Source organism: Sceloporus occidentalis, unplaced genomic scaffold (genome assembly GCF_023333645.1).
Source record: "Sceloporus occidentalis isolate IW3139 unplaced genomic scaffold, rSceOcc1.0.p SCAF_6, whole genome shotgun sequence".
NCBI lineage: Eukaryota > Metazoa > Chordata > Lepidosauria > Squamata > Phrynosomatidae > Sceloporus > Sceloporus occidentalis.
In genome coordinates this window covers 125666879-125685022 of record NW_028316986.1, presented here as the reverse complement: position 1 = coordinate 125685022, position 18144 = coordinate 125666879, and positions in this window count along the sequence as shown.

Below are 18144 nucleotides of genomic sequence, written 5' to 3'. Positions count from 1 at the left end.
AGACTGTGCATCTGCTGATGGAATTCAGATTTAAGTATTAAATAACAGAACATTATTTGATTCATGCCAGCTGTCACTCTCACAGAGCATTCTGGAAATGCAAACAGGTATTTTGTGCTTGTGCTTGTGGGAGGGTTTACCCCAAGCAACTACGCCAAAGGCGGTATCACTTATACACACTGTTTTAATCCTGGTACAGGCAAGCATTCTGAAGTGTTAATGATTTCCTTTCTTGTCTTTGTCTTACAGTTGTTTATTTTCTAGACAAATATCTCAAGATTTCTTTAGAGACATATCCTTTACCTATCTACAAAAAAAAAAAAAAAAAAAAAAATTCTTAAGAGACTCAAAAATGTCATATAAGTTTGGTTAGATGTACGTCTAAGTCACAGATAGGTAGTAGACCCCTACATGTTGTAGGGCTGCAACACCCATAATTCTTAGGTAGCACAACAAATGGAAAGAATGATGGGAGCTGCAGTCTAACAACATCTGGAGAACCACAAGTTGGCTATCCCTACTGTGCTTCATGGCCAAGACACACGTAGTTTTGAGATTTTTCCAAACATTTGTCTCAGCAGCAAAATAAAATAAACAGAGGGTCAGATGAAACAAATGGTTGGATCACATTCAACCAGAGATCTCAAAGAAGTCTGTCGGGCATATTTCAAAGAGATTAGAGTGAAGAATTAATGGAGAATGGGCGTATTTCACAGGAGATCAGAGAAAAGAAAATATAATACCGCCCCTTTAAAGAAGACTTTCAGATTTACTCACCCATTTCACTTTGCTACATAATAAGTCATTAACTGAAGTAATAAAATAAGTAATTTAGTAATCATTAAAATACTTGAGTTAATTACCTGCAGGCAATACGACTATTAACAAGAAATAATGTTAAACAAGTTTTTGCTCTTTGATGAAGAGGATTTGAAACATCATCTGCTGGAAAGTTGTCCTGCCCAAGAGTCAATGAAACTAATGGAAACAGCAGAGAGGAACAGCTTTGTACAGGGCTCTGGCTGCCATCTTGTTTGGGCAGAGAATTGGGGGAGGACGCAGTTGCCCTGTTGGTACCATGGTAGCTATACCCCTTAGGAGCAGAAGAAATGCATGGTTCTCCAGGCATCAAAGTCTAAGACTTACAGAATTAAGGCTTTTGGAAGGATTTTGTGATGGGATTTGGCACTCTGAAGAATTTGCAATGGGAGTGCCAAGTCTTAATACTACACTACATTTCCCTCTTCATTGTTATCTGTTCTTCCTCCAAGAGAAGGAGAAACGAGAGCTGAGCCAAACCTTGCTGCTTTCAAACTTTCATCTTTAATTGTGTACGTGTGTGTGTTCCAAAATGGTGAGAGTTTTTTTTTAAATAAAAAGAGTTAAAGCTGTCTTTCTGTTGGCAGCGATTGCAGAGTTGTTTCTTTTTGCCGCTGTCTGAAGTGATGGTAGTGACATTCCTCCCATTGGTAGCCACCAATGATCAACAGCCATCTCCTCTCCTCTTGAAGTTCTCTCACAACATTGCTATGCCATGATGTAGCACTGTTCCGGAGAGAGCCTACAAAAGAAGTATGGTGACCATTGCTCCTACCAAGAAAATCTCTATCAAACCATCCTGCCAGTGTGTTCCCAATGGCTCTCTCTCTCAAACTTCCACTGTTTCTGAAACATTGACAAGATGCCTCTCATTTTTGCTCCCTGTGAATGCGGTGGCAAATCTAGGGCACTCCCAGCCCTAAAAAGTAGAGTGGAAGAAAACGTAGGAGAGATTTAGGAAGCACTGCAGCCTGGAACTACATCCAAGAGAATTCAGAATACTGGAACAGAGGATGATTATTAGCAGATTGTTGAGAGAGGTAGCTCTGGAATAGTTCCATAGACTTTTGTACTGGGAAAGCCACAGAGTACAATTCTACCTCAGAACTGGCAACCACAGGAGCTTGGTTAAAGATTTGTACTATTGCAATTTGAATTCTGTTGTTTAGTGCTAATCTGTAGAGGGCAACAATTCTCCTTGGATAATTTTCTGTATTCAGCCACCTGTAAACCATGTCCAGAGCTTAGAATGCTAAGTTTAAAAATGAATCTCTGCATGTTGACAGGTAGGAATGGGGAAATTACTTTGCTAATGTTTGGCCTTGGAATTTAATTTGTTAATTAACTTAGTAATGGAATAATTAGACTTAACAATGGAATTTCCAGACAATTGTATGTTAAGTTGTCAGTGTTGCCTCCTAGTGGGATATTTTGTTATTGCTTCCTGCAAAAAGATGAGGGATGTGGTGGCTCAAGTGGTTAAGACACTGACTCTGTTGACTGCAAGATTGGTAGGTTGGCAGTTCAAGGCCTGAGTGCCACATGATGGGGTGAGCTCCTGTCACTAGTCCTAGCTTCTGCCAACCTAGCAGTTTGAAAGCATGCAAATGCAAGTAGGTACATAGGTACCACTTTGGTGGGAAGGTAACAGCGTTTGGCGTAGTCATGCTGGCCACATGACCACCAGCGCAGTCTTCAGACAATGCTGGCTCTTCATTTTAGAAACGAAGATGAGCACTGCCCCCTCTAGTCGGTTGCTAGACATTCATATCAAGGGACTACCTTTACCCTTTTACCTGCAAAAAGGCTCTTATTGTAGTTTTTAAGTTGCTTTCCTATGTTTGGAGCTATCAAGATGTGTTGGAGAATAAAGCCTACAATGTGATTGTTGGCTTGGGATGGTGGGATTCATAGTATAATGCATCTAGAAGCTGGCAGGTTGAGAAAAACTTTCTCAAAAGATAGGATATAATAGGATATTGTTCAACTATGTTTTTCATCACTTGACTGCATTTCTCTTCTTTCTGCCCTTCTCCCCCCATTTGTCATTCAGATATGATGGATTAGTTGTCTGGGTTGGAAAATGCGAATAAAGAATGATATGTTTTCTGTTAAAAGATACTGATCTACTGCAGTACTGAAATGCAAGTTTAATGGCAACAACAAAGATGAGTTGGTGAACCAGTGGTTGATAATTCTTCAGTGCCTGCAAAATACTTTACTACAGAATAACTGCATCCTCTCCACCCACCTGGAATTTAAAAAAATGACCTTAAAAAGATAAATGCTAGAGCACATATTTTGCACATGGGGGTTGTAGCAGAGTCCCATGTCCAGTCCCACATCTCCCACTTTCTAACAACCCCTATGCTGCCCAACCCTCCTTATCTTCAGTCCCCATCTGCAGTGAATAATGAAGCAAAAATAATGAGGCACGACAGGAATAGCAATTGCTGGCCAGCAAAGTTACAAAGGGAAGCCAATTAAGTATGTAATCACTGCATTTTAACTAACTCAAACAAAAATCCACCGAACAGTGATTTACTAAATGGCCAACACAGCCACCCCTGCATGTTTTCTGCATTTTAACTAATTACTCCTAATTTCTGTCTGCAAGTTCTCTTTAAAACAAGCAAACAAATTAACTAGTCAAATTGTGCTAGAGGAAGGTGGTGACTAATTAGCAAAAGACTGTATTTAGTTATTTCCAAGCTCTGGCCATGAGGCAACATGATTATAGGAAATCACAAAGGATTACTAGAGGCCTGAAGCCTGTTAATTAATTCCAATTAGAGTAGGCCCACTGAAACATCCATTGAATGGTGTGTCAACATATAGCTAAATCGCATTCATCCATAGGTCTTCTCTAGTTGGATCAATCAATAGGGTTCAGAGTGATGTTGCTACCATCACTTCAGTTCTGGTTATGTAGACATAAAACTCATTTGTATGCTTTGTTTTTAACATGTACTCTTTTAAATTTTATTAGTCACCTTGAGTCTCTATTCTGGGAGAAAGGCAGGAGATACATACATACATACATGCATACATACATACATACATACATACAATTCTCAATATTCTCCCCCCCCCCCCCATTTTTATTTTAAAATACAACCTTTACGATAAAATTATGCAGTTCAATTTTACATTATTCTCATTATTCTTAAACAAGTGCTCAGATCAGTAGGAATGCTGTGATAACTGGTTAAATAATATGGAAATTTAGCTTAAGGGAAAGCCAGCCACCAGCTTCAGTCCAACCAGCAGTGCATTATTAGATAAGCACTCATTTGGATGTCAAAACTTGTAAATGTTCAATATGTGTGACCTGCAGAATTATTCACCACAAATATTTTTCCTGATCTCAGATTTAGTTTTCCTACTATAGAAAGCTAAACTACATGCTACATTAATAGAATCTTAACTTCTTTCTTACTGCAAAGCAAATATGCATGGGCTTAATCCATATTTGGATCCATGCCTGGGTATGGGAGTTTTGTTTTGTTTTTAAATCTTCATGTGGTAGAAAGGCTGAATGCAGGGGCATAGCCAAGGGGAGGGGGTTCTTGGGGTCCGGACCCCCCCTTCCATTAGAAAAATGAATGGTGTGTGCTGCTGCGCTGCTGCACCCAAGCCCCATTATAATGGTGGCACTTAGTCTGGACCCCCCCCCCCCTTCCTAAAATCCTAGCTACGTCCCTGCTGAATGTAAGAAAAAATGGTTGGTTGGGGATGGAGAGGCTATTTAGTCCAATCCATCTTAATGCATGATTGTGGGCAAGAGTCACATGTGGAAAACATACTGAGGAGGGACATGGAGAGGATTCATTCTACTTCCTTGCAAAATGGTGTCTAGGGGCAGTGGCCTGGGGCTGAGAAGTGTTGAAGGGAAGAGAATGCTAAATTTGTAGCTAGTTCACTGCTGTCCCCATTCTCCTCACCATGACCCTGAACTGCATGGTTCCAAATATGTATTTGTTTTACAAAGATATGCATGGATTCATACTGGGAAAACACATCGGGGGAGTGGTATGTTCAAGGAAAAAACTGCAAGTGTAGAAGAGTTATATGTTTTCCCCTATCCTATGACTATTTTACTTCATACTGCTCTCTGTTTATACCACAAAATAGAAAGAGGAAGCCATGAAGAGAAGTAGGCCATAAATTTGTATATAATGTGGGCATAAGTTCTAAATATGATAGATGAAGCAGACAATACAAAACTGTGCTGGTGTACATGGTATGGAACACATCGTTACATTTTAAATAGAAAATCAGTATGTAAATGAATAATTCTCCTCCTTTCAATCAGCAAATTTTAACATCTATGCAATCTTTCCCTCTTCTTTGAATCTAATGGAGTGTTATGCAACTGTACCAGGAAAAATATTCCACAATTATTGAATTCCATAATTCCACAATCTAATAGTTTTAAGCTTGCTTCTAATTTCCTCTTAAGTTCAAGCAACAAAAAGGAATAAAACTCATCAAACTGAGGCTTACATAAAATGGATCAGAATTTATAAATAATTCTACTGAAATGTGCTACATAAATTTATCCCAAATGTTGCAGTGATCGACAGTGTAGAGTTTCTGCATAAATTCGGTGCAAGAGAAACTGGTGTTGATTGTGAAGTTCTGGAGCTACATAATTGCTCAGATAAACACTTCTCAGCTTTGTTTTCATGTTTCCAAAAGAATGAGGAGTCACTAGGAAGGTGGCTGGAAGTATGAGCCACTGGAAACTTAAACTGAAACAGAATACATCTTGTTATGGTTTATTTCTCCTGAAAGTTATCCTTTAATAATCAACATTCTAAAGGTGGCTTATAAAAGAGTAAAAGATCCAAATATTACCAAACAAAAAATCAACAGTGAACCAATAAGCAATGAACAATCAATCAACTGTTCCATAAACATTTAGGCTTTGGCTCTATGCTCTCTGGGAGGCTGTCCCAGGAGACATTGGAATTATTGGCCCTTTCCATTTGAAGAAGAAGAGAACATTGGGCCCCCTTTGTTTATGGCCGTGCGACATACTTTGCATCATTTACTTCCTTGGAATTGGAGCTCTAACATCTGCAGGATTTAAAAAGAAAGGGGAGTGACACAAATCTGCAGGGAAGAAAGGGAAGACCAAGGGATGCTTTGGATCTGCAAGAGTCCAGGCCTTTTCAGTCATCAATGACATGCCCAACACTAGGGGAAAAAAATTAAATTAGCCCTCACCTGTCATTAATAATTTCCCTCTCTTTTCCTGCAGTGAGAAGGAAATGAGTCAATAACCTCCAACTCCATACAAGCCCTTCTGTCCCTAACTGTTCTGCTCAGGTCCTACAGGTTCAGGGCCCTGGACTCTTTGAATGAGTCTATCCATCTAGTATATGGTCTTCCTCTCTTTCTACTGCCCCATCCCTTTCCTAGCTTTATTTTTTTTCCTAGTGAGTCATGTCTTCTCATGAAGTATTGCCTCATACAGACAGGCCAAAATAAAGCTGCTTTGGGTCACTTTGCAGGTATGTTGTTTAAATGATGAGAGTCTGGAAACCACGTCAAATTCTAAGAGTCTGGAAACCACGTCAAAGCCACATTCCAGCGTGGCTTTGGTGTGGCTTCTGGACTCTTAGCACACATGCATCATTTAAACAGCATACCTCCAAAGTGACCTGAAACAACTTTACTTTGGCCTGTCTGTTCGGGCCCTAAGACAGTTTCAGTTTAGTTATCTTGGCCTCAATGTAAAATTCAGGTTTTATCTGTTCAAACACCCATTTGTTTGTCTTTTTGGCTTGTCGTGCAGGTAAATTAGAAGAAAAGATGCTAAGGAAAGTGTTATAGCAACAACCTGACTATAGTGCCTCCCACAAGCATTTTCATCCTTCGGAATGTGTGTGTGTTCAGAGGAGGCCCTTGTGACTTGCCAGATGTTTGCAGAGTGATCATTCATGAGGAACCATGTAAGAGAATAGACATCTATCTGTTAGAAGAATGCTTTTAAAAATTATGATCCAAGTAGGAAAACAAGTAATATGTACACATGTGGAATTAATGTTCTGCAGTTTCACATACAGCAAAAATAGCCAGCCAGCCAGCTCCATGGGATATCAATTAAAATCATAGGTCTGATTGTACAATGTGTTCTTAGCTTCAGTTTCAGCATGTCTGTTAAAGAGATGGCATACAACTTTCATTTACAATAGACTACTGCAATTCAGGTATTTCTTCAAAACCATGAAGTCATCATCATCATATTGTGATTGGACAGGTCATTTTCAATTATGCATGAAAAGAGGAAAGTTTGGTTGAAATGTTAAATCCCAGATGTCCTGGCTATTCCTATCAGCAATGATAATATCTTCAAAAGAAACATTTAGTTTCCTATCCAGGACTGGTCATCCAGACAACTGATCTAGTTGCATACTAAATAGGCTGACCCTGTTTACTGCATCTTGGGATCCACATATTTTGGCCAGTGATTCCCAGAACATTCCAGAAAGTCCACTATCTATAGGGATAGGCATGATCCAGAGCTCTAGGAGCCAATTTGTGGCTTCTAGGAGCCTCCGTAGATCACCCTAGTCCCCAAAACTGAAAATGAAAATGACTGGAAGTCGACTGCTGGCATGTGAGAAATGCTGATTGTGACAGGAGAACAGCCAAGCTAGACAGGCATAAAAAGACTATAAAAAGAAACTTCTTTGTCATAGGTTTTCTTAACTGAGGTATGGCTGTTTTTGTGAGGGTTATATTATTGTCTATAAATGGGTAAAGAAACTTGGGAAATATCACTGGGAAATATAATTGTCTATAACTAGGTCAGGATTGTTGCTGAAAAATGTTGTGTGTGGGATAATGAAACTTCCCTTTCATGTGATGGGTGACAAATCTGTTGCTACTTACAGATAGCCACCTAATCTAAAAAAGGAATTTACCAGCAATGACAAGCTACATAACAGAGACACACAAACCCAAGGAGCAGACTGCAATTAACCCACATGCCCATGCTGTCTCCACATCTACCCAGCACACATCACAGGGCTTACTGTTTCGTTTGTGAACCTTACAGCAGACATATGTTATCACCTCCCAGCAGTGCTCTTCTGTTTTCTGCATAAGACAGGTGAATTGTTAGGCAAGAGCAGCAAGTAAACACTAGAAAGAGCAACATTCAGAGATCAGTGGAGAAAAATCCCTTGACATTTTACAGACATCTTCAATGCTGCTATTGTCTAGCAAAGATCTCTCAATGAAATTTGGAGCTTATCAGAAGAGCAAGCATATTCATTTAAGGACCAGGAAATTACAGAGGAAGACTAGACAGTAAAACTGCTGAACTGAATTATATTCACCAAGTCCAATCTATTAGCAGAGGTATAAACAGACAATGGCTTCATGGCATGAATACACATATTAATACAAGAGTCCTCGCCACTCTACATATGACAGAAGCAATCTTCTCAGAGAGAGTTGTGAACCCAGAGAAACTGACTTTTGGTAAGCATATTTGTTGCTTTCACACATCAACATTAACAAATCAACTGTTTTATTTGAACTGTTAGAGGAAAACTGAGGAAAGCAAAAAAAAAAAAATAAAAAATCAATAATAAAACAATTAGGAAAGGATATGGATAGTTGCAAGACAAAAAATTTAGAGATTTTGACCTTCCACGCTTAGATGTTCATGCCTCTGTACAATTTTGGCATAATTAGCTGCATGGAAAGAGACTTGCATGTAGAATAGACTCTCAGGAGGCATTTTAGTTTCCTTTATACATGTTGTTATATGACTTCAAGTCGTTTTCCATTAACAGCGACTGTAAGGTCTTCAGAGGACAAAACTTAGCCTAGAAGAAGGTAAAAGCAAACAAGCTCTGAAGAAATCGTGCCAAGAAAACCATGTGATAGATTTGCCTTTGCCTCCTTCTGAGACTGAGACAGTGTGATTTGCCCAAGGTCATCCAGTGGGTTTCCATAGCTGATGATTTGAACCCTGGTTTCCAGAGTCATAGTTTAACATTCAGACCACTATGCCATGCTTGCATGAGCTGCTAGATAAAGAAAAAAAAATTCTCTGGCTGATAGTAAAGATCTCAGGATGCTGGCCCTAGAATGCAACCAAGAAAGACTTTAAAAGCTGCTCAAATTTGCCAGTTTTCTGCATTTAGTCTAGAAATAATTTCTTATTTCCTAGTTCTTTGTCCTGTAAAAGCATAACTAGAAGTTATGGGGGATATGTGAGATGTGCCCACTTACATTTCTCTGGCAATGTTTTGTGATGCAGACTATAATTAGATAAGATTTTTTTTTTAAAAAAAAGAGAGAGAAATACAAGATAGTCCACTTATTTGCATGTACCTTTGTACTATGTCCCACAAACATCAGTGAATAAAACAGAATGGGTGGGGGGATGCTTAATGCAATGGTCTGACATATACCTTGAGGCATCACTGGAGAGATGTGAGTCAGTGGTAGTTGTATCTTCCACATAATCACATCTAGAGAACCTTTAGATTAAAATATTGGAAAAGGTTCTGTGCAAAGTCTAGATTTGTTCATACAAATACCATAAGAGAGGTGGTGAAGTCTCCCCCGACCATAATATTTTGAACTGCAAAGCTTACATGACTGGACCTTCTTCCATTTTTTTAAAAAAAACTCCTCAATCAGTAGGAAATTTTACATGAGGGAGAAGGGTACTGCTCCCAGCTTTATCCCAACATGCTATATTTCTGCAGGCAAAGTGTGTGTGTGTGTTTTGGTGGTGTTAGATATTAATTCAATTGTGGGAATGCAGACAAAAAAGATAAGTTTATCATCTCTTGAGTTGTCTCATCTGCTGCTTGGGATGAATAGGTCCTACAAGGGAGCTAAACATTTAGGCTTCATATGAGAAATGACCTAACCACAAAAGCCCTTGCACAAATGATGTTGTCTAGATTTTGGTGGTGGGTCTTTTTGCTTCTGAATTCTTTTAAGGATAAGATCGATGAACACAGAGCCACAGAGCTTTTAGATACAGTGAATCATGACTTTTATTATATGTTGTATGATTCAGGGTTATGATGACCCTTGAAGGTCCATCCCAGTCTTACTATCATGTGACATAAAATAACTTGCCTAATGTCATTTGGACTCTTAAAGAATCCTCTCTCTAAATCAACACTTTCTGAATTGAATGGGCCACATGACTCAGTGCCACCCATGCTGGTAGGGAGATTCTAGGAGGGATTGTAGTCCAAAGAGCAACTTTTCCAAGCTGTGCCTGCTTTTGGTCCATAACAATTCATAGTAATCATAGATATTTGTACATATTCTTTGCCCCATGTCTACTCCACATGGGTAACAAAAAGAAGCTGCTTTTTGATGGTTGTCAGATCTTGTACAATGAACACCACCTGAATTATTGGCCAGAGTCACAACCTGGTTTTGGACTCAGATAAGGAGAGGTTGGCTAGCTCCACCAGCCCCATGGCACTGGAGGCAGATGTTGGGACTGTCATCATGAGCAAGAGCCTGGGCTCTGACTTAGATTTTGTTGTCATTGCCATTATGTGGCTTCAAGGTGTTTCCGAATTGTAGTGATGCTAAGGTGAACCTATCATAGGGTTTTCTTGCCAAGATTTGTTCAAAAGAGGTCTGCCATTGCCTTCCCCTGAGGCTGAGAGAGTGTGACTTGCCCAAGGTAATCCAATGGGTTTCATGGCCAAGTGGGGAATCGAATCCTTGTCTCCAGAGTCATAGTCCAACACTCAAACCACTATGTTATTTACTTGCTTTTTTCTTACCACCCCATTTTTCCTCCCATGAGCTGAAGGAAACATGGCTCTTCTCCTTCCCACTTTCTCCTCATAGCAGCACCATGAGATAGGTCCATCTGAAAGAGAGGCCACCTAGCTCACTGGAGACTTGAATTTGGGCTGTCCCAGTCCAGCACACAAACCAGTACACTATAAAGGCTGCCCCTCAACACAGCATCTATGACATCCATCCCCAGCTTTGTCTTAGACTGACTGGACAGCCCCAGCTCCAATTTATAATGGCCAGATCACATCCCATGTCTTGGAGAATGATGAAGGGTTCTTAAGCCCAAGACCTATACACACTGGGACCTCTGTAGTAGTAATAATAATTTCTTTCTTTCCTACCTCTCCTCAAGGCTTGAGGCACAGGGTACAGGTTTTCTATTAAAAGAGAAAACACAATTAAGAACACATAAATACACAGTTAAAATACAACACTATTACATCATTCTCAGAATACATATACAATAAAAGTTATGATTTAAAACTGATTGGGTAGAGATATGTCTCTAAAGCTGTTTTAAAAGCAGCCAGCAGTTTCATCTGTCGTATCTCCTCTGGCAGGTCATTCCACATTCTAGGGGCAGCAGATGAAAAAGTCCTCTGGGAAACCATTGCCAGTCTAGTCCTGGCCAGTTGGAGCAAACATTTCCCAAAGGATCTGAGGGCAGATTGTATGGGATAAGGCAATCCAGTATATAACCTGGACCCAAACCATGAAGGGCTTTAAAAGTAATAACCAACACTTTGTACTTTTCATGGAAATTAATTGGCAGCCAGTGGAGTGATTTTAAGATTGGTGTGATCTGATCACTCCTGGATGTACCTGTAATCACTTTGGCTGCCATATTTTGCAACAGTTGGAGTTTCCAAACTTTGTACAAAGGTAGCCCAATGTAGAGCTACCAATGTAGAGTTCATTGCAGAAGTACAGCCTTGAGGTTACCAGCAAGTGCACTACCTTCTTTGGGTCCTCCAATTTTTGGAAGGGGGGAAGTTAGCATATCGGCCGAAGCTGATTACAGTCACATTCATCTCAGCTGACATTTGGAGCAATGGATCCAGGATCACTCCCAAACTGCGGACATAGTCTTTTGGGGTAGTGTAACCCCATCCAGAACTGGTTGACATACCTTCAGCCCCAGACTAGGACCCTTGGTAGTAAGCTCCTGTGTCTTGACTGGATTCAATTTTAATTTGTTTTCCTTCATCTCTTCCAAGCATTCATTGAGAGGAGACACACTATCCTTAGCTGAGATTGTTTCTAACGGCATGGAGAAGAATATTTGGTTATCATCAGCATACTGATAGCACCCTGCTCCATGCCTCCAGATGATCTCTCTCAGCAATTTAATGTACAGTGCACCCACATTATATGCGGGTGCGCTATACGTGGCTTTGAGTTTACGTGCTCAAGCCGCGGAGAGCACGCAGGGCGCAAGGGGCAGCGTGTCTCATTCAGATGAACGGGGTGTGTGCCCATGCCGCCACACCACTGTGTGCATGAGCCCCATATAGCAGCGTGGTTTTTTTTTTTTTTGAGGAGCAGCTATCCCCAAGCACCACCATCTGGAACCAGCCAGAGAGACAGGGCTGAAACCCCTGCCACACAATGCCTCCGATTCTCAACAGCCTTCCCCCCTGGCATTCCAGAAGGATACCGTGGTCAATGGTATCAAATGCCACTGAGAGGTCTAAAAGCACCAACAAGGACACGCTCCCCCTGTCAGTGCTAAGATGGACATCAACCTATAAAGCAACGATAGGAGTTTCAACTCTGTAACCTATTCAGCTTGAAATGGGTTCAGGAGGTGTGTGTCATCAAAACCTGCCTGGAGTTGAAAGACAACTGCCTTCTTAATCACCATGCCCCCAAAGGGAAGATTTTATACTGGTTTGTATCTACTAAGGTCCAAAGGATCTAGGGAGGACTTTTCCAGCAGTGGTCTAACCACTGCCTCTTTTAAACAGGATGGAAAATGGTATTTAAGTCAGCTCTTATGCAAGAGATTCTATCTGCAAAATGGTTATTAAAAGCGTCACAACAAGCTACTGAAGGTTCTAAGGGGGATGGATGCCTGAGCTAGACCTCTCACTACCGTGAACAGCTCAGGTGGGTGTGAATTCACAGACACAATATGTGTAGAAAAGAAAACTTTCTTTGCTGCACTTATTGACACTTTATAGGAACAAAGTTGTTCTCTATATTGCTTCTTGTTGCACAGAAGTCATGTTTTTTTCCATGTGTGCTCCAGTCATCAACCTTCTTGTTTCAGTTCTCTCAGGTCTCTATATACCATGGAGATTGTTTACGCATAGGTTGGAGAGGACATTTGGGGGCCACATTGTCAGTATCCCTGGTTAGGTTTTGGTTCCATTTATCAGCCAGCACTTCAACAGGGTTGTCGGTGATGCTTGGACTCCCAAGAGTCCACATTCCTGTCTAAACCCAGGAATGTCCCTGGAGGGACTTGCAAAATGGAGGGAGAATACTAGGCCACAGGCCTGCCTCTTTTAAATTTACTCTGCCTCAAGAATGGGGAGGTATCTTGGGAGAGGTGATCTGTCCCTTGGAGCAAGAATGACTCCCAGGTCAATCTTCAGTTGACTCACATGGGGTTTTCTCCAAGTGTGCTGGCTTGCAAATTCCTTGTTGAGACCAGTCCAGGACAACCTTTGGCTTCCCAACAGTAGAGCTGGGGTTCCTTGGAATCTTTTTAGGGTTTCCTCAGATGCTTAATGGCAGACAAACTTATCAGATCATATGGGACAATGATTTTCTTTGAGCTCTGCAGCCCACAGGGATTCCAGGGCAATTTCTGAGGATCCAGGTATCAAACAATCTGAGGTGAAAAGAGATATTGGTACAATGTCTGAAAATCACTAACATAGGCTAGATGAACTCCTTTTCAATATCTGTACTGGTTGGTTTGAACTAGCACATACTCTAAGAAGCTAACAGAGCCTACTTGAAGAAAAAATCTGTTAATTATGAAAAAAGGGAAAATATTTATGTTTGAAAAATTCAGTGTACTAGACATGAGAAATCAAGGGGAATAAATGTGAAATCAAATGCATCTGATAAATTCACGAAGAATCATTACAGAGCTCAGAAAAGTTATAACCTCAGAGTATAACCTCCAGAATTTCTTGGACATGCTGACCTGGAGATTCTAGGATTTGTTGTCTAAAAAACTAAACTAACAAAGCTTCACATTAGGGCAAGGACAAGGATTTGTATCCAAATGTGTGAACTGACATCACAGAAAGGCAGACATTCTATTTGTGATGGCTGCCAGATCAAAGTGAGAACCATCAGATGCCAAATCTGCATATGAGTTTCAGCCTCCATCTCCTGACTCAGAATTAAGGGAGTTGTCAATTTTCAAAGATTCTTGAAGGGTGTCAGAATCTGCTTTCACCATTTTGTTTTAATCACTTTGAAATCTGCTTTGAGTCTAAAGATGGTTACAGTCTAAGGAGGGCTTGCTAAAGTAGTCTTCCAGCTTGAATACTTTAAAATCATTGTTTTCCTCTGTTTTATTATTTGTCAATGTAACCTAACTGTGATTATGGAAATATGTTTGTGAAGGAACGTGACACATAAGTGGAGTTTCATTGTTCTCTTTGGTCCTTATTAAGAAGAACCACAGACTTTAATTGAATCAGTGGGCAAACAGCTGCATCTCCAGTGCCTTTAAAATAGGCTAATTAAATAAAAGCAACTATTTCCTTCTACTCTTCTCCCTATCCTTCAGTTGCATCATCTTCTCTCGGTAGAGTAGCAAGTGGAAGAGAAACAAAAGAAAGAAACCCAAAACAGCTGAGCACATTGTTGGCTCAGTTTTCATTTCTCAACAAACACTATATGTGCTGTTCAGAAATAGAGAAGGGTAACATTTGGATTTGGCCTTGGTGTGCTGTTCAGAGACCAAGTAAAGCCAGGAGAAGGCTCTTTGGGAACCAATAAGAGAGAGAATTCCTGATTTAATAACTTTGGAACATCTGAAACAAACGTAAACCAAAATAAAGCTTCTATGTTTCCACCCACAATCTTAGAAAAATTGGTATTACAGAAGCCCACCAGGGACTGATAGATTGCTTTTCAGCTTGCAGGTGGACGAAAATAAAGCAGCAGAGTGAAGTCAAAGGCTTTCATGGCTGGCATCCATAGGTTTCTGTGGGTTTTTTTGCGCTATGTGGCCATGTTCTAGAAGAGTTTATTCCTGACATTTTGCCTGCATCTGTAGCTGGCATCTTCAGAGAAAGCAGTAAGGTTTAGAACCATTCTCCATTTCAAGGGTCCTCTTCCCACTCTGCTGCTGCTGCACCTGTGTGACTTTACCACCAGCTGTGTTATACAGTACCTCCAGAAACAGCCAGCTCTGGTGTAATGTTAGCTGCTGATTTTTTTCCCTCTCATGTGAGCAGAAAGCTACAGAAAGTGTATGCAGAGTTATTCCCAAGCTCAAAAGATAGAAAACTGGTGCATAAAGGTATGCACTATGCCTAGAGTTCAGCCACACAGGGGAAAATTAGTATATCCAGTGCTTCCATGAGATTTTCCCCCTTAATGCCACTGGAGCAATCAAGCTGTCTCCACTGATGCCAAATTTGCTTATGTCATGTAAGGGCGGAGTGGAGATGTGGAAGGGATCAAGCCATCTTGTCTCTTCTTGATTGGAAGCACATTTGTTGGGCACAAGTTCTGGAAAATGGTTGTGTGACACCTACCACTTTTCATGATCTTGAAGCTTTAAAACCATGTCATCACATGCAGCTCAAAATGACTCATCTCATTTCAAGGAATGAGGAACAAAGCTTAGTTTAGGATGGAGAAAATCTTCAAAAGACAAAATGAATGGTCCTTCGCAGCATATACTTATGCAAGTAAGAGATATATAGGGAAAATGTAAAAACAAACTACAAGATAGTTTCAGCACTGCATATATATTATTTGATTACTCAGCAATGGAGCTTTGCATGTCTCATAGTTTCCATCCATTACTGAATAACATTGGTCCTAGTTTCATGCTATAGCAATAGCAATAGCAAGTACATTTCTATACTGCTTATCAGTGAACTAGCACTCCTTAAGAAGTTTGCAATGTCTAAGCCAATTGCCCTCAACAAGCTGGGTATTCATTTTACCGACCTATGAAAGGATGGAAGGCTGAGGAATGCAGAGTTAAGTGTCCTTAAAACAATGACTTTTATTGGGCACACACCTATTGCAGGTGACAGGTCACCATTTATAGGGTCTCCTTGCCATTTGGTGTTGCCATTATGGGGTAGGGGCAAGGGCAAGGGTACAGTACAGGCTATGATTTGAGACTGTGCTGATTTAAAGTTTTGTAACAGGTCTCACTTTTGCTATTTAGTTATTAACACCATAAACTGCACTGAGTGATTGGCCTCATATTTACCTGTACTTGAAAAAAGATGTTTGCTTGGTATTGCTATTATTCACTACATAGATATTTATATAGAACAATCTTTTTATAATGAATTTGCTTACTTCCTGGTTCTGTGTATTGTCTCTTGTGATTATGGCATAATCTCTACCTCGATAAAATGTTTACAATTAATTGGTTTTTAATAGTATTTGATATTGTTACACATTATTTGTTATTGCTGAATGTGATGCACATTTTCATATTGTGATTTCTGTGGTATCAACCAAGATTATGAATTAGTCACTATTTTTGCCACTTTATAATGTAGATTTCTTTGATAGGGACAAAACAGAAACCAATCCACCCTGCCACATGTATCATTTGCCTTTCATGTGAATCACTAGTGCCTTGCAAGTCTGCTCATGAAGTCTGATGCTACATTGGTATTGCAAAGACAAAAGATAGGTCTTCAAAAAGGCAATAATGAAAACACTGGAATTCAATATTCTAGCAGTGACATCATTTGGCTTCACCAATTTTTAGAGGAAGCAGTTAATGTGAAAATAGCCATTGGGACCATTAAAGATGTGAGCCCCTTCCTCTTTGCAATCTGAAGTGGTAGGAGGTCTGGAGTACTGGTTTGACATGATTACCTAGCATAATCCAGAAATATTTAGAATCAGGGCCTTGGACAACTGATACTCTGATAATAATAATTATCAGAATAATTCTACTATCGGAATTATCAAACTGAAACTGGAGGAAACTGTGCTGCTGTACACTAGATTTGGTGCACATGGATGGTTGTGAAATGAATCAACGCTAGTGAGCTAGGTTATATAACACTTCACCTTTTATTTTTCTAAACATGAAAAATGAATGATGTAATCACCTTACTTAGCTTTTAAAATTATTTATTTATTTAAATTATTTCTTGTAGGATTTAGGAATATATTAAGAGTTCAGCCAACATCTTATCTTTGCTCAAGCAAGTTGTCTCTTCCATAGGACCTGTCCAGGGTTCTGAAGAATCTGTCTGGGACCCATTCTGTTCCCTGGCCCTAGTTCTTGACCTGTTCATATATGAAACTGTCCTTGTCTTTTGCATCTTTTCTTTTACTACTACTCCTGATGAATGTTCAACTTACTTCCTCCTGTATAAGAAGCAGATTATTGTCAGCGCAACTGCTGTGGTCCAACAACCACTGTCAGCAACTCAAACGAGTCCTGGGATTAAATCAGACCTTTGTAGCAGAGCTAGCAATTTTAGAAGCTGAAGCATGGCTCCAAAAGCAGTTGAGATAACAGCAACTGGATGTCTTCCAGGAACTGAAGCAATGCAGGAACCTCTGGGGACACACAGCAAACCAATGCCAGACTTCTTCTGATAAACCACCAGAGAAGCAAAGTCTCCCGAAGTGTTCTTTATTCACAGTGCTATAATACAAATACAGATCTCCAAACCATACCAAACCAACTCCTACTACAAACCCACAAGCTATCACTTGCAACCCCTGGGTTTATATAGACTCCAGACCATGTGGTCTCCCAAACCCAGTGAGTTCCTGTGCGTAACCATGTCATGTGTCCCCTGTGCAATCCAGCCAGGTGGTTTCATCATCCATGGCTACGTGCACCTAGACACTAAAGTGTCCTTGAGCCAATGAGCATCAGTTGTGCTAATCAACCTTGTCCTTCTGCTGAATGCTCATGGCCAAACATACACACATCAAGCATTTCCCTGTGTGCTGTGTTTTAACCCTTCAAATCCCTGACAATTACAACCTAAGTTATTAATTTATGGATCTCCCATTTCCTTGGGTTAATGCATATAGGTTAGAACAGTGATGGTGAACCTTTTAGAGGCCAAGTGCCCAAGTTGCAACCCAAGACCCACTCATTTATTGCAAAGTGCTGTGTCCCTCTGGCTTTCTAGTAACAAACTCTGGCAAACTCTGTGCTGGGGCGACGGCACATGTGCCCACAGAGAGGGCTCTGAGTGTCACCTCTGGCACGTGTGCCATAGGTTCACCATCACTGGGTTAGAACATTACTCTTCAGTATTTCAGGAAGAACATTTTATTTCTTCCATGTTATACCCGCAGCTTGATTCTCTATCTATTATG